This window comes from Balearica regulorum, chromosome 12 (genome assembly GCF_011004875.1).
Source record: "Balearica regulorum gibbericeps isolate bBalReg1 chromosome 12, bBalReg1.pri, whole genome shotgun sequence".
Taxonomy (NCBI): domain Eukaryota; kingdom Metazoa; phylum Chordata; class Aves; order Gruiformes; family Gruidae; genus Balearica; species Balearica regulorum.
This window is the reverse complement of record NC_046195.1, coordinates 14,907,902-14,928,955: the sequence shown is the minus strand read 5'-3', so window position 1 is coordinate 14,928,955 and position 21,054 is coordinate 14,907,902. Positions and strand designations below refer to the sequence as shown.

At 59.2% G+C, this 21,054-nt stretch overlaps 1 long non-coding RNA gene across 1 annotated transcript in view; it reads left to right on the top strand.

Annotated features, from left to right (window-relative positions):
• LOC142603534 (uncharacterized) overlaps positions 1 to 10,058 on the top strand; it is a 40,942-nt gene extending 30,884 nt beyond the window's left edge. Inside the window, exon 3 of the long non-coding RNA XR_012837482.1 lies at positions 9,408 to 10,058. This is a non-coding gene — a long non-coding RNA (uncharacterized LOC142603534). The remainder of the gene's footprint in view (positions 1 to 9,407) is intronic.
• The last annotated feature ends 10,996 nt before the right edge of the window (positions 10,059 to 21,054 follow it).

Below are 21,054 nucleotides of genomic sequence, written 5' to 3'. Positions count from 1 at the left end.
GGAAGTTTTGCTGTGACATGGCTTGTCTGCTGTGGAGTTTGGTGGCACCCAGCTTCATGCTGGCTGCCATCCACTTTGCCTTCTCTTCCATCCCTTCACCACCAGCACCAGGAGCAGACACACCATGGTGCAGGACTGGTCCTGCAGGAAGCCTGGGTGGGAGATGGCTTGGCCTTAGTAGCAGAGCATGGGGTTGACTCCTTCTGATGGGCTGGCTGGGGGGGAAAGGGAAGGTCCTGATGAACAAGGTAAGGTGGCTGTTGGCATCAGCAGGGTTTGGGTTGGGCAAGGGCTGATGCCTGTTCCCCCTCTGGCTCTGCAGCTGCACTGGGCTTTCTTCTGCTGCTGGGAGGGGAGCTGAGAGGTGACATGAAGAGATGGTAGAGTAGCCAGGGACTGACAAAGCCACTTGCCTGGAGGAGAGCTGACAGGTCCCTGGCAGGGCAGGGTGGGCTGTGGGAGGAGCAGCTCTCCTTTGTGCTCAGAGAAGTCCAGGAAGGCAAACAGGGCCAGGCTGCACCTCCCCGTCAACCTGCATGGGGTATCTGCAAGGAAGCACTCATGGCCAGCCCAAAGAGCACCCCAAAATCCTCACTGCTGTTCCAGCAGTAGGTACAGTGGGCAACTTGTGAGTAATGTGCAGGAAAAAGGGACTCCCGTGAAACGCAGGTCATCCAGTTGGAGAACAAAGGCAATTTTGTGTGACTTATCAGCGGTGCCTAATTGCGCAGGGTGAATAATGAGCAGCTGGGGAGGCAGCAGCGTGGTCCCTCCCGGCAAGCTGCAGCCGGTGGCTGAGTCCTGCGTCTGGAAACCCCGAGTTGGTGCCAGCAAGACCGTGGGCATCCTCGGAGAGGTCCAGCCCCAGTGCTCTTCATCTGTGCGCATTTCGGAGCTGTTTGGGCTCCTGCATTGCAAAGTAATTGTGTTAATCCCACACGGATGTACAAGGGGAACCTGCTGTGGGAAAAAGTCACTCTGCAGTTGCTTGGACCTTTCATTTGCTCACAGAGTGGATGTGTCATCCGTGCCTGACCCAGATGCAAGGTGGCGTTTAATCACAAGAAGAACCAAGCACCAGAATCCTGGACAGGGCTGGCAATTCCGTCCCTGGCCAGTGCCTCGTCCCTGAGCAGGGGCCTTGCTGGGGACACCTTCCAGCTGATCTCCCACCCCTCTGCCCCCCTCTCCCACTTGCACATCCCTGCCTCTCCTTAGTTCTGCTCCCAAGCTCTGGGCAGGGCCGTGGAAACCGCTTTGTCAGAGCTCCTCGCCAGGTTGATCTGCAAAAGGATTTTTTTTTCTTTTCCCTGTTGGGATGACTATTCCCACATAAGCAAAGCCTCTTAATGAATCCATGGCAGCAAAGTAGGTAACGCGCTCGATCTGCCAAGGCTGCTTGGCACAGCTGGAGTCACGTAATCGGGCTAGGCTGCCAGCCGGGGACAGAGCGGGAAGAGTTAAAGTGAGGACAGTGCGGGGACAACTAATCCCCAGCAGGAAGAGTAGCAGAGACCTCCCTGTCCTTCATCATTCTCCCCCTCCATACACGCACTCTTCCCTCTCCACCACATCCTATTCCTCTCCCACATCCTCCCTTTACTTATTTCTTCTTCCGTCTTTCTCATCCTCCTCTTCTGCATCACTTTCTCACTCCTCCCCCCCAGTTTCCCTCCTGCCCCCGCTCTCTCCAGCGCGGTCTCCTCTCACAAGCTCTGTCGTGTCTCCAGAGCCAGTTTTCGAGTGGGACTGAGGGACGGTGTACTGGGGCTGCGGTGGAGGTCACAGCTATATGGGGATTGTTTAAAAGAGATTTGCCCACATCCCAGCCCATGTGACCAGCCTCAGCTGCAGGTCTCTCTTTCTTAATCTGGAGATAAGCGTGATTATCCGAGGAAGGGCTGTTCGGAGCTTTGTAACTGTGACAGGGGAGCTTTCAAGTCGCACTTTGCTGGCAGAGCAGCGTTTAAAGCCGGGGAATCAGATTCCAAGCGTGGCTTTGCATCTCTTTTCTGCTGGGAGCATGGTGCAGGGCTGGCAGTGGGGATGGGAGCTTTATTAGGACTTTGCTTATGATGCGGAAAAGGAGTTAGGGGAGGGAAATGGGGGGAAGAAGGAGGTGAAAAAATCCCAATTCGCTGTTTCCCTGTGGGTGGTGGCATAGGAAAGATGCACTGATTCAAGGGGACAGGCCAGCCTGAGCCCTGGTGTAGAGCCATAAGGTCCAACAAGTCTGGGGTCTGGCTTTTTTTTTAGCCTGGGGTTGTGTCTCCTTGTTCTGCACTCCCCTGGCTCGCTCCGTCGAGCCCCTCGCACAAGAGGTCTCTGGGGCCCTGTTTGGAAATGAAATGCTCTTTTAGCAGCTCCCATGGCGCAGCTTCTCTGTGCGGGGTGGCAGAGCCAGCTCTGCTGCCTGATAAGCACGTCGTGCCCCCATGCTCGGGGAAGCTGGTTCCCTGGCCCTGTCTGGAGGAAGGTTTACTGGAGATGCTCCTCCGTGGTCCAGCTCTGTAGCCAGGGCGGGAATGCAGGGACATACAGCAATTGTATAGTTTAATATGGTATCGGTGTCTTGTATTGCTGGAGGCTGAAATATTTAACATCTCATACAAGGGGCACAGTCCCCAAAGGTTTCTTTCTCCAGAACAGACATCAAAATAGGTTTTAGTGGAAATGTTCAGCTCTGGAGCAGGCACTGTTTTGCTTCTATTTGTAGACTAAAAACTCAGAGTGGAGACTCATAACGGTGCTTCTTTTGATGGAGATGGGTCAAGGAGAAAGAAACCTGGATGCACGCCAGGGGCAGGAATCTGGGGCGAGGTTGAATCAGGACGAAGTGCCAACGCTTTGGACCGTCGCTTGGGCAGGACTCGCTGTTCTTGCTGTATCCTCCTTGGAAACGGTTCAGCTTCCAGTGCGGCAGCTGAGGCCAGCCTGATCCAAAGGACACCCTGAGCCCCACGTTCTCCCCCCACACCCAACACCACCCATTTTTAGCGGGTGAGAATTTGCAGTGAGAACACCAAACAGCCCCTTCACCCGTGTTCATTCCTGGAGGGGTAGTTGTTTGCCTGTGTCAGAATACTGAGGGATAGAAGAGATCCCTGTTCTTCCTCTGCCATGAAGGCACATCTCATTTTTGCATCATTCTGCCACAGTGGCTTGCCAACCTTAAAGCAGCTCAGAACATGTACCTGTGCCTAAACGTACACGGATTAAAATGTGTCTGCTGGGCAGGAGAATCAGTTTACCTCCACCAGTTCCAAAAGAGAAGCAGTTGCAAATGCATCATCTTGAGAGCAAGCTGTGAGACACCTCCCACATTGCCTGCCCGTCCCTGGAGCCCCACACAGCTGCTCTGTGGCTGGAAGGTCTGTTTTCCTTGTGCCCCAGTGAACTTTATTTTTTGCTGTTTTTCTTAATGTGCTGCTTAGATGAATCCTCTTCAGTTCCTACAGCTTATTGCATGGCTTTACTGAGGATCTGGCCAACACATGTACCCTTACTCCAGGGCACACCTCTTGAAGGCACTAGAAGATGGACACAGCAGTTTTTTCATCTAGTGACTCTAAGACCGAACAGGCCAAATCCCAGCCCGCAGCCGTGTTGCACAGATAACCGTGCCCATGTCCCAGGGAGAACAAGAACTCCCCTTGAGATCCCACAGCCTCAGATCTGGCAGCAGGAACGTGGGCAGGAACATGTGGGAGTTGGCGTGTGCAGGCAGGAACACGTGTACGCTGGGCCAAGCGTGCCCATCTCTGCAGGCATGGTCCCACGCCTGCCCGTGTACCAGCCCATCTCCGTGCACTCGCCTCACATGAATCTGTCCCATGCCTGCCTGAAACGTGGGTTTGGGGGCGTAGGGCGACCGTGAGGGCTGATGGTAAATTTACCAATGGTAAATAGAGGGAAGCACGGTAGAAGGGATTAATGGAGCGATCCATCTGAGATGCGGCCAGGGAAGGTTTCCTGATGCAACACACGGAAGAAGGAGCTAAAAAAGGGAGTGGCGTAGGAGAGACGAGTGTGAGATCAAAGGCTGTGCCAGGGCCGAGAGGGAAGGAAGGTGGCAGCCAGGAGCAGTTTGTGTTCCTGGGTGTTGGGTGATACTGAGGAGTGAAGGAAAAGCACCGGCTGCTCTGAATGAAAGCCATCAAGAGGAGAGAAGGGGGACAGATGGGAAGGGGTTGGGGGGGGACCAAGCAGGGGAGGCAGAGCAACAAGTTCTAAACTTGGGGATTTTTGAAGGACCGAGTGAGTGCCTCTCCATGCTGGGGTGAAAGATGGGCTGGAGGAGGGGTTGGGCACCCAGTGAGGATGTGCAAGGTGGTCCTAGCCCATGGACAGGGAGCCAGCACAGAGTCCTGCATGCCGGAGGCGCAGGGTGGCTTTGGGACAGAGGAGCCATCATGGTGCTAGGGTGGGCAGTTTTCCAAAGGTGAGCAGAGCACAGATGCCGGGACATGGCCAAGGTTTCCAAGAGAGCAAGAAGGAGCTCTGCAGCTGGGTTGGGAAGGGCCAAGTCATTTCTCCAAATGCCATGTTAGGCCAGATACTGGAGTTTGAGCACAAGCTGGACAACACCACACACAAGGGACTGGAAAGTTCATTTTCCCTCCTGTGCCTGCACAGCATCCCCAGCATCCCTGTGCCATGCTGGGGTTGCAGCCTGCCCTGCGGCACTGGGACCTTCTGGGAACCAAGGGAAAGGGAAGAGCTCTGGCAGCTGCTTTTGGATTCTCCTTAACTCACCTGAGTGTCCACCATCACCATGCCAGCAGCTGAGACCCAGGGGTGATTCAGGCCTTTGCTGTCGTTGCTGTTGTTCGGGGCCATTTCTAACAAGGCCCCCAGCACCTTGGTACGTGAGTCCAGCTTTTGTGATTGATTAAAAGCAAAAACCTTGACCAAAAAAACCATAATGTTTGCTCGCAATGTCATTGCCATAGTAACGGAGGTCCTGAGGACACCTTTGAAGTAGGTCACCGCGGGCCCCTTTTCGCTGCATCTCCCAGCACGGCATGGCTCCGGATGCAGGGTGCCCCTGCTGCGGTCCAGCCGGGCATCGCCCTGGCACAGCCCAGACCCACTCGGGGAAGGCCAGGCTGGAGAGCTGCCCTCCGGTGACAGCACCCAAGGGTGCCAAGGGCTGTCCTGCACCGGGTCACGAGAAACTTCTGTCCCTCCTGCTGCCACCTTGCCAGCTTGCTGGTGTCCCCCAAGTCAGGGCTCCCTTCCCAGCCTCCCCTCTCCCCATCCCCCACCACCTTGCTGCCTCCCTCCCCCCTTCCCCCCAGCGCCTCTCCTCCTGCTTTGCATAATTTTCCATTTTCAGTGTCCCCTTTTCTTTTTCTCCTCTCCATATGGTGCGTCCCCCTCTCTGCCTGGCGCAGGAGCCGTCCTTAACAAGCTCGGCAAAACCCTCTCTCTCAGGGGCTGCACATGAAAGATGCTCTGTAAAAACAGAGGCCAGGATGGAGCCCCCCCTTTTCCCCCTTGATTTATATGGGGCCAGGATGTGGGAACATTTCTGGGTCGAGCTTTGGAGCCGCCGGGTGCTTGTGCCTGTTTTTTCCAGCCATTCAGCACAGACCCCTAAGGCCAGCTCGTCCCCTGCCTTTGATCTGCAATGCAGAAAGAGCTGCCCGGGCAAGTGTGTGCCTCTCTCACCCGGCCGGAGCCCTGGTTTCAGCTGGCAGAGAGGGATGCCCTGTCCCCGCTGCACTGAGGAGAGACCATACCCGCTCAGTGTCTGGTGGTCTTTTCCAGCCGGCTATTTCAGCTCCCTCCTACGTCCTTGGCACCATGAGGACCTTCAGCCCCACCAGGTCCAAGGCACCGGGTCTTGGCCAAGTAGCAGGTCACAGGATTTGCGATACAGAGCGACTCGGCACATCTAACCCATCACTGCCCCTCTCCTGCTCCGCGGTGAATGCTTGCCAGCAAGCACCTGGCCGGCCAAGCCGGGAGATGGAGCAAAGGGTGCCAGGGCTGGCGACGCCTGCCCAGCATTTGATGGGTTAAGCCGGTCTCCAGCTAATTTCTCCCAGCGGCTCCCCTCCTCCTCGCACTTCTGTATGCAGCAGGCAGGGCCTCAGCGCAGGTTCCTGCACTGAGCTGTTGCCAGGGGAGTAGTTAGGCGAGTCTGAGCTATGCGGGGAAAAGGCCCGGGCTGTCAAAGTGTCTGAGATGAACCATAGCCTGGTCCCCCTGCAGCTGGGCCCAAGCATGCATCAGCCCTTGTTTGGAGCCTGGGAATGGCAAAGCCCAGGGAGGTTCAAGGGCAAACTTGCTATTCATTAGTCAGGGGTCCTTGACGTTCCCACTCTCTGTCTCCCTTCTTCTTCTTCTTCTCTTTTCTGTCCCTCTTTTGACAGATTCCTGGGTGCTTTTGGGGAAAACTCCCCTCCTCCTCCTCGCCCTGGCAAAAGCCCTCCACGTAAACTTCCCCAGCAGACAAGGCAGGAGGACAATAACGGCAGGGCCACGATGCAAACGAGAGCCGGTGGAGCAGCCGCATCCCTCGGGTGTCCTTTCTCCCTGGTCGTCCCCACGCTGCCGCGGGAGAGCCAGCCGACGCATTCATTTTGCTCGGCTTGCCCATTGCCGATGTTTTATTATCTTGATGCTTGCAGGAAATTGTAACTTGAGATAAGAAAAATGTCAGCCGCCTTCTCCTCTCTCCCGTAGCCCAAAGCGGTGAGAAGTTCCTCCGTAGGAAATGTAAATGCTTGCCCAGGTGCACAGGACGAGCGTGAGATGGAGGGAGCCTCGAGAGGCCATACGAGCATCTCCGCCAGGAGATAAAACTGGCAGCGTAGGCGTAACACGGAGCCTCCCTCCTGCCCCGCTGAACGGAATATTTCATACCTCTTAGAAGCCGAAGCTCCCCTGTAATTATCCAAAGCAAACAGCACGTGTTATTAGTTTAAATTTATTTTTTTTTCCCCCTACCCGGGCCCCTGGAGCAGAATGGAGGTGTAATTGTGCTAAGGAGTTAGCAGGGGAGAGCACAGCTTTTGGTCACATTCAAGTTGGAGGGCTTGAGCCAGGGAGGTGGTATGAAAGGCTGGTATTTGCATAAGCAGCGTGCATCCCTACAAAAAAGAAAGATATCAGGGGCTTGCAAAATTCAATCAAGGCTGGGAGGGAAGAAGAAAAAGGAGGGGGGGGAAGGGAGGGAGGGAGGGAGGGCAAAAAAATTGACAGTGAAAAAGGTTTTTCTAAGTAACACCCTGGCGAGATTAAATTGTCCAGAAAGTTTCTCCGTGTGAGCTGGTGAAGCGGAGGCTGGGCTGAGGGCAGGGGAGGAGCAGGGTCCCTCCTTCCCGGCCTCAATAGGAGACAGGAATCTGATTAGGCAGAGCGTCCTGCATCCATTTGCCATTATTTGAGGGGATTTTTTTTGCCCTTCCCACTGCCCAGAATTGCCGTGGCGGGGCAGTTTGTCAGCGTACAAACCTCAGCGCTGGCTTTGTAAGGGCACGGGGAGGCACAGGAGCAAGTCCTGGGGCAGAGGCTGAGCTGTAATTGCAATTATTTATGCATTGTTTTTTTTTAAAAAGAGAGATAATGAATCCACGTGCTACTTTGCAGGATGCTTTCCCTGTGCAGAGCGCTGGGGAGGGAAGGCAGCGCTGGGCTGGGATCGGGTCCTGGTGGAGCCCTATTTTTGCAGGCACCCACAATGCCAGGCTGAACTCTGCCCGCAGGAGAAAGTGCGTTGGGCTTTCCTGAAGCTTATATCAAATCATCTGGGTTGGTCCAGCCCCTCATGCCCCCAGTTACTGAGTGCTGGAAGGTGCAAACCCACCAGGCATGCAGGGCATCATTTCCAGGGTGGGTTGATGTCTTGTACCCATGAGCATCCTCTCTATTCGCACCGTAGATGAGTTTCCCTGTAGGTCCCAACAAGCTCAGCCTGCCCAGGCAGAGGGCAGGGGCTGTCACTGCCCAGGGTAGGGGTCTTCACCCGGCAAGAGTTTTCCCTGGCAAGCACAAGGGTTCAGCCTCCTCCTCCTGTCCTGGGCTTGGGAAAGCACCCACTACTGTTCAGAATGCATCTGCCCTGACCTCAACATCCTTGCCAGTTTTGCGGGGAGCGTTGGGGGTGACTCCTAATGTCACGTAGGATGAAGCAGTGCTGAGCCTTGGCTTCTTGCAGCCTGAGTCTCCCCACACACACGCCAGCGTGGGGTCTGTCCTCTCGGCACCCTGATTCTCCAGGCACAAGCTGTGATCCTCCCCAAAATCCATGCATGTGGGGGTAGGCTTGGCTTCTGCCTCTTAAGTTTTAGGGTTGCTTCAAAGTTGTGAAAGGGAAGGGATTTTCCTCGGAGTTCCATCAAGTATTTTATGAATATTGAAATAAAGGGGTTACAGAAGATCTATTTTTAAGAGAGATAAAAAATACCCATGAAAATTGCAGCCTGGACCCCAGAGTGTAGAGTATTTGCACAGTTCAAAGAGTTACGGTGGTTCATCCAGTCGCAGCCCGGGAACGTCGCGGTGCGACCTACAGCAGATCACATGCCGGCTACTCCCAGGGCGGCTCATTAGAGAGCCACACAGAAGATTTATCTCTTAAAATGGGCTTGCAAATATTTTATAAAATTTGCAATATTTTATAAAATTACAATTTGGTGCAATAAAAAGAATAAATTAGCCAGCTGATGGTTCCTTTTGCACTCTGGATCCAAGTGTATTCAAGAATTAGTTATATTAGTCTTTACTCCTTCCAGTGTAACAGTTTATAGGCAAGGCAAAGGGAGGATGGCAAAGGAATAGGACTGGGTTCGGAGGCTGTGCTCGGGGATCCGTGCTCGCTATGGGGAAAGTGCAAAGGAAATAGAGAAAAAAAATCAGAAAAAAGGAAGGAGAACCTGCTGCAAGGTGCGAGATGTGCGGGGCAAACCCCAGTGGTGCGGGGATAGCCGAGAAGGAGACATCCGCGGAGCGTCACAGCTTTGGCTCCAGCTCAGTGGCTTGGTATCACTTTCTCCAGCCAGGCAAGGGCGCAGAGGGCAGGGAAAGTTAACACAAAGATTAAAACATCAGAGGGCTGTGCCTTTAGTGACTCTGACATGCAGAGTAATCCCATGCCCCAAAGCCTAGGGAGGAAGGACAAGCGGCAAGCCCTCCCCTGGCTGGCGGTGTGCGGGTCAGGCAGAGGTAGGGGATTCAGGCAGGCGCAGGGGGAGCTCAGTGTCTCAGGGACCGCGGCTTTGCTGATCGGGAAGGAAGTAAGGTGGTCTGGAGCCGTGGGAAATGTGTGGTGAGGAGGGAAAGGGGGTTGGAGTTTCGCTCCATCGGTGAGATGAGTTGGTCTGTTCTTAGCCAAACGCTGCTGGACTGCTTCCCTGCCAGAAATCGTAACTGCTCCATTTTTTTCCTTTCCTTCCTAGATCCCAGTGAGCAGAGAAGGGACTTTCCAAGCCTGTGAATTCCTTCTTGGAGTTGGCTACCACCTGCCCAGACTTGCTGCCTGATGTCTCCAGCTTTCTCCAGGAGGGTCCTGACCTGCTTCTCCAATGGCCCCAGAGAGAAGGCGGCTTTGACTCATGAACACAGAGGGTTTCTGCATCACTTCAAATCACACCGGTCCAGCCATGGGGAGGGAGCCAGGGCAACACAGAGAGACAGTGGATCGTCCCACATCACTCCTGTACGTTGTCTTCGGTGCCCTAAATACCCCAGAGCAGGACCACAGTGCTTAGGCAGAGGGATCTGAGCGAGCCACCATCTCACCTGGCAAAATACCAGGTGCATGAAGGCTGGAGGGAGCTTTTAGGACCAGGCTTTGCTCATGGAGCAGAGCTCAGCCCTTGCCACTCTTCATCCCTGGGTGTGTGGAGCTGCGGAAGCGCAGCTGTCCTGACGGCGCTGTGCTCGGGGCCCAGAGGACCGTGAGTCTGTCCGGGCCAGGCAGCCCTGCTGCTGCTGTTTTATTGCACCCTCTCTGTTCCTGTAAGAGAAACGTACTGGCTGTAATTCTCTCCCATTAAAATCCCCTCAACCCCATTCATTGTTGAAAATAAACTCTCCCTTTTGCAAAAGTGAGCTGTGTGATTTGGTGCAGTCTCGGGATGGAGGAGGCAACGGGCACAAAATAAATCCAGGGAAAACAGCAGGAAAGCGGGAGCAGCCGAGACCCAAGCGTCCGGGCTGTGCCGTGCCCCACATCAGACACATTTCCCTGAAAGCCCGAGCGAATCCCTCGCCGCTAAACGATCTTTATTTGGTCTGAACCCCGTCTGGGAAGTAACTGCTAAACCCAATGCAAACAGACCCCTGTGAAAGAATATAATGAATATGTCTCTCAAATGATTTGGAGCCCTTCTGCCTGCAGAGCAGGGTTCCCCATTGTGCCCGGCTCCCGGCGTGCTCGGGGCAGGCTGCGCGAGGTGGCTGCTTTCCCAGCTGAAACCCGAAAAAAGCAAACAATGGGTCAAGGCCGGCATTGTGTGAGCCCAGGCAGGCAGAAGGAGCGCAGCCCGGCATGGCCAAGTTCAAGGCTGGGCAGGGGGCCGGGCGCGCAGGGATGCTAATGGGGGCTGTGCGGGGCCTGCAGAGGCGCGGAGCAGGGGGGTCAGGGGCTCTGCGTGCCATTACCCTGTGCGGCTGCAAGCACCCAAAAAACACCTTATGGAGAGGCAATGGGGCTTGATTGTCCAGTGCGGCAAGGGGTGCTGGGGGTACTGGTGGTACTGGGAGAGATTTAGGTTGCTGGGGGGACTGGTGCTCCTTGGGGGGGGGGGGTGGTGATGATGGTTTGTTGGGGATTGTCATTACTTGCAGGGGGATTGATGCTACTGGGGGCAGACTGGTGCTATTGAGGTGTTGCAGGGGGAACTGGTGCTGCTAATGGATATTACTGGGGAGAACTGGTGCTATGGGGGGGGCGGTCCAAAGGGTGGTGATGGCACAGTGCAGGGCCCCACTTGTGCAGTGTGCATCCTGCTGCGGGGAGGCTCTGGATTTGGGAGCCTCACAGAGGACACAGCCTCTCCGGGTGTTACACACGGCTCTGGCCGGTGCTCCAGGCACAGGCAGGGACCCCCCCACACCCCCTCATCTCCCCACCGCTCCCCCTGGCGCAGCACATCTCCCCCCCCCCGCCCCCGTATGAAGTGTGCGGAGACAGGCGGAGCGGCCCGTGGAAAAACACCATGGAGGGCCCGCACAAAGGGGGTTTTATTCAAATTTGTTTAGAGTTTAGCGGATTTGCATGAAAAATGTGTGAGAAAAGCCGGCTCCAATGACCTCATCCCCAGCTGCCATTAATGTTCAATTAAGTGCTGAATAGCAGCAAAGGGGGGATCGGCCGGGACGTGCAGAGAATCCAGGCTCGGGCGCAGACTGTGAGAGCCGGGCGCCCCCCCCCCCCCGGCCGTCTGGCCCCGGCCAGCCCCGACGGGGTCCCCCCGCCGCCGCCCCCCTCCTCATCGGGAGGTGCGCTGAGCCCGTCGGGTCTCAGCCCGTCTGGGTTATCCCGGGGATCACTCGCATCCTGAAGCAAAGCGCCCCCCCTCCAAAGGTGGGTGTTTGGGGGGGTAATGTCCCCTCTCTCCGCCAACGAGGCTGTTGTCACACACACCCCCCCCCCGCCCCCGCAGCCCGGCTCGCCCGGCCCGGAGCCGCTCTCCGCCTCGCAGACGGTGTCAAAGCCCAAGTTCAAGTCCACGCCGAGGGGCTCTGCCCCGGGATTCCCAGCTCCTTTCCATCCTCCGCCTTTTGTTCGCCTCTGACAATTGCTCTTTATTTCTTACACCCCCCCAGCCTCCCCCCCCCGCACTTCCCCCCTCCCTCCCTGCCCGCACTTGGCACCGTTTAGCTGCCTGCCTGCAAACTTAACAACCCCGGTTCTTGGTATAAGCACTCAAATTACCCTTCTTTCTACATATAAACACGGCCCGGGGTGTGCGGCTCTCCCCGGCCGCGGGGTCCCTCCGGTCCAGCCCGGCTTCCCCGCACCGGCCCCGGCCCGAGAAAGTTTCTGCTGCGGGACACGGCGGGAGAAAATGAGCCGGATCCAGCACACCCCCTCTCCGGGGCTCCCCCGGGCCAGCGCTCAGGTAAGGGAAGGAGTTTCCCCCCCATTTGCTTTTGGGGGGCTGCCTCTGCTGCGGGGCGCGATGGCACGGCAGGTTTTGGGGATGATGGAAGGGGTGTCTCAGCAGGGGATCCCGCATCCCCCTGCAAGACCAGCCCGGCCCCGGGCACGCTGATGCGGAGCCCCAGGCTAGCCTCCTCCGGGGGTGCGTTCCCCCCCCCCCCCCCCGGGCCGGGGTGCGGGGGTGACGTTATCTGGCGGGGGCAGCCGGAAAACCAGGGGAGGGGGCCTTCCCAAACCTGCCTCTGCCCTGGCCTGCCTCTCTCCGCCCCCCTCGGGAGGGGAACACCCACCCGGGAGCGGGCCTGGGGGGACCCCGGCGAGCCGACACCCCCGGGGCTCCCGGGACCCGACACTCCCGGGCCCGCAGACCCCCGGGATGGGGGGGGGGGGTCACGAGAATTGGGGGCAAACCCCACCCCCGGGGTGGCAGCGGCAGCATCCCTGCTGGGGGCACACCTCCCTCTCCATAGGTGCGATATATGGGGTTGCGGAGGCCATAGGGTGCCCCCAAATAAATCCCCTCCCAGCACCTGCGGCTGGGCAGTGCTGGGATAAACTGGTCGGGGCAGGGCGGGTCTGGGGGAGGCCGTGTCTGCCAGAAGGCCTCGGGCACAGACTGGGAGATTGGGGTTTTCGCCTGATTTTATTTTTTTCCAAGACAATTTCGGGTGAAGAAGGGAGAATAAACCTTCCCCCCCCCCCCCCGCCCGCTGTTAAAATAGAGATGAGGGACGGAGGGAGCAAAACCACCTTGACTGGGGAAGGGGGCAAGATTGGGGACAAGGGAAAAAAAAAGGGGGGGGAATAAGAGGCTGAGAGGGGACGGGGAAGGGGTGGGATACGGGTGGTGAGGCAGGAGGGGCTCCCCCGAAACCCTTCCCCAAGCACAACGCAGCGAGGCGGGCGTCCTTCGCCGGCGCCTCGGGGCGGGGCGGTCCCACGGGTGTGTGCCGCCGGCCCGGGGACATCTCGGGGGGGCCGTGCCTCGGGTCCTGTGCCGTCACATCGCGTCGCGTCATGCAGCATCCTGAAGTATAATATGGCATCATAAATTATAGCGTAACATACAATATACGTGTGTGTATATATAGTATGGCGCGTATATAACACTGTATTGCATTACAGCCGTGCGCCGTCCCGGGGGTTGCCCGATGGCCCCCACGCCCCGTGGGGGGTTGCGCCGTGCCGTGCCCCCGCCGAGGGTGCGGTGGGGTCGCCGCATTCCCGCTCAGACGGCGGGGACCCCCCCGCTCCCTAAAACAGAGCCCTGCGCTCCTACGGGCGTGTTTGAAAACAGCGGTGTGGGCGCACCTCGGGGCGGTGGGAGGGGCTGCTTTATTGTTATTAATAACAATTATTATTATCATTATAATATTTTTGGTGGCTCTTTAAAAACCGCACACCTGCACAGGTGCCTCCAATGTCCGTCCCATCCGTGGGCCCACACGCGTGAATGTACACACGGTTGCTTCTCCCTGCTAGTGCCCGTGGAGACCTCTCACTCCCCTCAGCAGAGGAACCGAGGGCCGAACTCATCCGGGGCACCCACCGCGGCTCCGGGCACACCGGGGGGGGGTGGCCCCCGCGGTGCTGGCAGACCCACAACGGTCACGAGTTGCCGGGGTCTCAGCGGCCAGGCCGGCGTCGGAACCCTCGGAAGGAGGGAAGAGACTTTTGTCCCCGGGCGGTGGGAAATCAGAAATCCCCCCGCGCGTGGAAACAGCGAGGATTTGGCTTTGGGCGTGGGGAAGGCGTGATGGAGTGGGGGAGAAGGAGGGATGAAGGGGATGAAAGGAGGGATGGAGGTGAAAGAGGGATGGAGGGGGAGAAGGAGAGTTGGAGGAGGGATGGAGGGATGCAAGGGTGGAGAAGGAGGGATGAAGGGTAGAAAAGGAGGGATAGAGGTGCGATAAAGAGGTGGGAGAAGGAAGGATGGAGAGGGAGAAGGAGGAATGTAGGGTGGAAAAGGAGAGATGAGGGGTAGAAAAGGAGGGATGGAGGGGGAGAAGGAGGGATGGAGGGTGGAAAAGGAAGGATGGGGAGGAAGGAAGAAGTGGGGGGGAAGGGTGCCGCACCCCCGATTGACTGCTTAAAGACAAAATCCGGTGCTGGGTTTGAGAGGAGGGGGCGCGGATGGGCCGGGGGGTGTGCAGAGGTGGGCGCTCGGGCGGTTGGCAGGGCCCCCCCGGCAGCCATTTTGTGGCAGTGCCTTCCGTCGTGCCAGGGCTGGGCGGTGGGGCCGGCGGGGCGCCCTGCCCTCCCCGGCCCGGCGGGGCGATGAGGGGCGCGGAGGGGGCGTGTGGGGGGGGAGGCCTCCATGCCACGGTGGGAAACGTATTACCTCGCCCGCCACGCTTGCCCATTGACAGAGATAAACATGCAAATGAGTCGCTTTGCATGTCATTAGCATACAGGCAGATTGGGGGGGGAGGGGCCGCCTGTGTGCGCACTGCAGCGTGCTTTAATGCAACACCCAAACAGCCATTGCTGGTGTCTCCCGCCAGCAGCACCTGCGGCTCCCCAGGCCCCCCGCCGCGGGCAGTGGGACCCCCATCACCCCCCCTGCACCCCCTCGGCCCGAGGAGCCGCCACCGGGGCTGCCCCGCCAGGTACCCGGCTCGTTCAGCCCGGCCCGGGGCTGCAGGGCACGGGGACACGCAGGAATAAATAAAGCCAAACCTCGGGCAGCGCTCTTTTGGGGCTATTTCTGTGTTTTCACCTATTTCTGTATTCTTTCACCTGGTGCAGTCAAAAGGAGCGGGCGGGGGGCGAGGGGGGTTTTACCGTTCAGCCGCCGCCTCTTGCAGCCCCGCTCTGTCGCCGCCTTTAATTGCGTGGGATGGGTGGAGTGGGGAACCGGGGAGAGAAAGGCAGCGAATTTGGGGAAGGGAGGTGCAAGGGGGAAGAACGGCCTGGGCTGGGGACTCCCCGCAGCTCCCGGGGCTGGGGGGGTGGCGGGGGTGCGTTTGCAGACGGCGGGTGTGTATCTGGTGCCCGTGTCCGTGTGTAGACACGGGTGTGTCCGCGACCTCTGCATGTGCCGACCTGTGCGTGTCCGCACACGCGTGTCGCATCCCCCCCAGCCCTGTACGCGTGTACCCACTCGATGGGTGTGCCACGCCGGCGGGTATCCGACCCGGGGGGGTGTGTAATGGGTATATGGGATCTGTGTGTTCCCCACACGCGTGTGTGTATCTGACCTGGGTGTGTCCGCACACACCGGCTGTACCCGCTCCCCGGGCACCCGTGGGCTGCGTCCCACCGCGGGGTGAGCACCGCACCCACGGCCGGGGGGTCACGGGGGAAGGCCGCCGCCCCCCGCTCCCAGCTAAGTCGGGGGACCCCCCCCCCCAGCCAGGCTTCCCCTCCCCACCGGCCGCGGTGCGGAAAGGGGGGGCCGCAGGGGGCCCTGCCAACACCCCACCGGGTTTTCGTTGAAGGGGGAACAGCTCTCCCGTCCCTGCGAGAACGGCAGGCGAAGCAACCTGCAACGGGCCGCGGGGCGACGAAAAATCACCCGGGGGCACATCAACCCTCCACGAGTTGAGGGTGTGTGGGGGGACACTTCCCGGGCACCTTCTCCCCCCCCAAAATCCCCCCACGGTTTGCGGTGAGACGGGGAAGCGCCCGGGCAGCCTCGGGTGCGGAGCAGGGTGCGGGCCCCCGGTGTCCCCCGCAGCCCGGGGGGACCTGCTGGGGCGTGAACCCCAGCTCCATTTAGGGGGCACTCAGCGGGGAAATCACCCCCTTTTCTCTGCGTCTCCCTGAGCCGCGGCACAACCCTCCGTCCTACACCTCCCGAAGCAGCAGCTCCCCATTCTTGCAAAGAAACTGGTTTTTTAGTCTTGCTGATAAACCCGATTTTTATTCTTGTAAAGAAACCCGCTTTTTATTCTTGCAAATAACCACGATTTTTTTTTCCCCCCCTTGGAAATAAGCCCGATTTTTATTCTAGCAAAGAAACCCGTTTTTCTCCGTCTCGGCGTTTATTTCTGGTCGGGAAGGACAGGGAGGGGACGGGGCGCAGGGGACGGATCGGGCGTTATTTTAGGGAAAGGGAACCCCAAACTTCGGCGGGTGTTGAGAAATAAAATCGCGCCGGCTCATCTCAGTGTCCCACAGCAGGGGAGATAAAACCGCCGGCGAATTTGTTTTCCAAAACAATTTTTAAAAGCTCGCATATATCTTTTTCCTGTATTTCCTCGGAAGAGCAAAAATTCACAGAGCAACCCCGTAATGAATTTTTTCTGCTGCAAATTCCCCCCAAATCCAGTTAAAAGATTATTATTACAAATAATGCTGCCTCTTTTCTCAGCGAATCAATATATAATTGGAAATTAGAAACACCTTTTTTGTTGTTGGTTTTTGTTTTGTTGTTTGTGGTTTTTTTTAATGTGTGTGTGGTTTTTGTTTTTGTTTTTAAAATAAACCTGAAATATAATTTTCTTAAGCTTAGGCAGCCCTTCAGAACAGCCCGCTGGGTAAAATCTGGAGGTTCTGCCTTTTAAAACGACAAAAGTGTTAGGTGAAGGCTCCGAGAGAAGCACGGTGGCACGGACAATGCCGAGCGGGGATGAATCTGTCCGGCGTGTGCCACTTACGGGAATCATCCTTCTAATTTCAGTATCGAGTGAGAAAATTCAGAGAGTCGGAAAAAGCGATTTATGGAGACCCTGAAACCTGCGGCCACCGAGGCGGCCCCGGCAGCCCCCGGCCCAGCCCCCGGACCTGTTCTCCATCCCCCCGGTCCCGATTTCTCCGGGCGGCCGGTGGGATCGGGACGGCAGGGACAGCCCTGGGTTGCAGGGCAAAGTTTGCAGCGCTCGGCAGAATTACTGCAAGGGCGATGCGGGGCGCAGGATTCGGCCCGGCTCTGCGGAGCCGGTCCCGGTCTCTGGGTGCAGGGCTGTACCGCCCTGTGCCACCGGCCCCCTGAGCATCTCTGGCTCCGGCTTTGGGGCCAGCCACAGGCGAGGAGGAAGAGGGAGAAACGGCGGTTAACGAAAGAGGGCTGTATTTCTGGCAGCAGAGCCGGCTCTTTGTTGCTGGGAGCGGGCAGGGCGACCCCGGGGCTTTGCCACCCCGGTTCGCCGTCGGGGCACGGCGGGGCGTCCGCACCGTCCCCAGCACCGGGAGCAGCCCCACATGCCGGCGAGGGCAGTGGAGGCTGGCCGAGCCGCTCAATATTCGTTAAAACAGCCCCTCGGCTGCATTTCCGTCCCCTGTACAGGGTTTCCCCGCACAAGTGGGTGCGTTTGCGTTGGGGTGGGCTCCTACCCACTGCCAAACCTTGCCCCGTGCCCACAGCACGGCCCCGCGGCTCGGCAGCCCTTGCGAGGGTTGGTCCCAGCCCGGTAGCGTAGGGAAAAGGGGGAGAGGGGCCAGGATCAGTCCCGCCCGGGGAAGACCACCCCCCTCGGCGTGGCGGGACGTGGCCGGGGGACGCGCGGGGACCCGGCGAGCTGCGCCCCGACGGCGGCCCCGCCCCTGTCCAGGGTCCTGAAACCGACCGCAGGCGCCGAGCCCGCCGAGCCCGCCGACGGGGTGGGACCCGAGTGGGAGGCGGCGGGACAACGAGGGGTGCAGGGTGGAAGCTCTCGGGGTGCATGGAGGGACCCCGCGGGATGCGGGATGGGAGCCGTCCGGGTGCGGAGCGGAAGCCGGGCATCCCACCGGGGAGCCGGTGGCTGGGATGGCGGCGAGACCGGGTGGCAGCTGTAGGGCCCGCGAGCGGCCCCGACGGCGCGTTTCCATGCGCTATTCTTCCCCGATTTACTGCTTGTCACCGGCAGCTCAATGGGGGTCCCCCCGTCTCTCCGGGACCTTCGTTGCCTTCCTGCCCCCCCCGCCGGCCCCGAGGCCGCGCAGAGCCAGCTCCCCCCGGCTCCCCCCGCCCCCCGCCCCGGCGCACCGCGCTGCCCTGCAGCCCGCTCCCCTGCGCGGCTCCGGGGAAGTTCAAGAAGTTGGCTGGCCCTGCTCCCTGCGAGCAGAGCCAGCCCAAACACCAGCGCCTGCCCTGGAATATTTCACCGTCGGGCAGAGGAAAGGGAGAGGGGGGAGACAGCTTAACCCCCCCCCCCCAGCCCCTCGGGCTCTAATCTCCCATGCATCGTTACAACTGTCCGCAATGAGGCGGGGGAGGCCGGGCTGCAATTAGCTATAGAGCCGCTCGCCTTGCAAACAGAGGGGCTCGGATTATTGCAAATTCATTTCTATTTTCCAGGCCAGCGCTTGTATTCTCTGTTAGCATAAGAATAGAGCCAGGCCCTGTGAACTCCTCCGACCTACTGACCCCTCTCCCCAGAAATGAATAGCAGCACTTTCCGTCCCCCCCCTTGCCAGCCTCTCCAGCAGACTCGAGCCACGGCCTAAATTCCTAATCAGGGTAATTTAATATATCTTAAGCCCCTGGCTGCTTTATTTTCGCTCCTTTTTTTTTAGTTTGTTTTAGGCATTCACTGGCTCTCACCCCGTCATTAGAGATCCTTATTTGACGGATATAAGAAGCTGTTATGAGACTACAAGTCTCTTTTTATCTTCTAAATAAGCTGTGCTTCCCCGTAATTAGAATGGTGTTCCCAGCCTTTGAGGCCTTTCAGGGCCGCCTAACAAAAAACTTGCAGGAGGTGAATAATCCCGAAGTACAAACTCCCCGGCCCAAGCAAAGAGCCGGGACAGAAAGCTGTGCCAGGCCGAGCGGGGAGGGGGGTGCGGGGGCACCCACGCGTGGGCCGCCACGGCCCCGCCTGCGCGTGTGCAGGGGCGGCCTAACGTGCGCCCCCCCGGCCCCTGGGGCGTTGGGGTTTCAGTGGGGTTGGGGCAACCCCTCGCTGTTTGTTTGGGGCTCTGCTCAGCGCACCTCCACCCCCCCCCGCGAGGACCTCGTCCCCTCCCTCAGCCCCACACGTGACTTCGTGGGCAGCGTGACCCAAGTCCCCCTGGGCACCCCGTGCGCCTGGCGCTGCCCCAGCCCTCTCCCTCCCCGGCCCCGGGGGTGCCACCCCCTCCCCACGCTGGGGGACGCAGCCTTGGGGTGCCCACCAGGGTGTGGGGGGGTCCCGACCGCCCCACATGCGCCTCGAGCCGTCGAGGGGATCCCGCCGGGACCGCGCCGCTCGCCCCTCATTGGTCAGCGCGGGCTGACGACGTCCAGCTGAGCCTTGCAGATTGGCTGGCAGGGAAGTAGGGCTTGATGGCGTCACGGCTGCTCGACGGGGCTCCCCCCGGGCGCTGCTCTGCCTGCCAGGGCGGGGAGGACACCACGGTGATGGGCGCGGGAGGCCACAGCCCTCCCTTCCCCTCCCGGTGCGCGTCCCTATGGAGCTGCAGTCCCTGATAGTTCGGGAGAATATCGTGTATATATACATAGATATACATAGATGTATAAAATAGATGTGGAAATGCGGGGAAAGTGGCTTTGGGATAATTAGCCTTCTTGATGTGGTTGGAGAGTTATCTAATCCAGAGGAGCCTAAAGGCATCATTACGGAGACAATATTTCAGGAAATCCAATTCATTGGAGCAAAAATATGACATTCATTTTGCTGGTTATGTTATTACAAATATCCTTCAAAGCAGACATTTCACGCCCCCCCCCCCCCCCCAAAAAAAAAAAAAAAAAGAAGAAATAAAATAAAATGACCAGACGAAAAGCCCCAAAGCTATGGACTGGGAGGAGGAGGATGTGTCCGGGGGCAGAGGGATCACCCCTCGCCTCCAGGACCCAGGCGCAGCATGCTGGATGTAAGAGAGGGGGGTCTTTGATGCTGCGGGGACCTCCCCGGGGTGCGGGACGTCTCAGAGAGCTGGGGGGGCGTCAGACAGAAACAGCAGCAATCGCCCGCCCCCAAACACCGGACACCAGCGCTGCGGCTGCCCGGGGGCTGGAGGAGGCTGCCCCCCCCCCGCTCGGCTTGCGCGGGGCTGCGCGTTATTTTCATCTCTTCCGCGGAGGAATTGCGGTGCCAGCGGCAGTCGGTGGCGGGCAGGGTGGCTCTGCCTCGCCCGCAGGATCTCGGAGCCGAGCGGTTCCCGTGCGGTGCGGCATAAAACCGCAGCCCCGGCGGGCAGGGCTTCCCCTCTGCCTGCGCTGCCCGGCGCTCCGCTTCCCGGGCACGGCAAGTGCAAGCGCTGCTGGTGCTACTGGTGCTACTGGTGCCCGGCGGCGAGCAGCTGGCCGGGAGATGCTCTACCGGGGTTTCCCTGTCCGGATCAGGCCCTTTCCACCTCTTTTATTTGGGGCCGGGGTGGGGAAGGGGGCCGGAGCCGGTCAAGGGGTGAGTGTGCATCGCTCTCTCCCGGCGCCCAGGCACGCCGGGGCAGCGTCTCCCCAAAACCCATTCAACGAAATCTGCCCCCGCGAGCGCTCCCCGCCTCTCCTCCGCGCCGTACTCCGCCCGCCAGCCCCCCCCGCTTCACGCAGGAGCACGGACACGCGTGGGCCTCCCCCCGCCGTGCTGCGCCCCGCGCGTGCCTTTTTTTTTTTTTTCCCCCCCAACAGACGGGCAAGAAGGGGAGGAAAAAAGGTGTTTCCCGGCCCTGGACGGCAGAGTCCGCCGCGAAGCCGGGCCCCCCCCCTCCGTCTCCGGGGCCCGGCGTGGCTCCGACCGGCCGCAGCGGGCTCGTCCCGGCGGGGCGGCGGCGGGTGTCGCTCCCAAACCGCGCCCAGCCCGGCTCCTCCAGCTGCCGCCCCGTCCCCGCTCCAGCTCGCAGCCTGGTTGTTTTGTTTAATTAAACTCAATGTCAGTGTTAATTTTCCGCCTGGCCGGGCAGCCCTGCCTTTGCCGGAGCCGGCGTGTTGGTTACAGATGTCAACGCGCCCCGTCGGGGCTGAGCCGAGCCCGTGGAGACACGCCGCGCCGGCCACGCGTGGTCGCGGGCTGCTAGCTGGGGCCGTGGGCTGCGGGGCCGGGATGGGCAGGGGCCGGGCTTCCCCG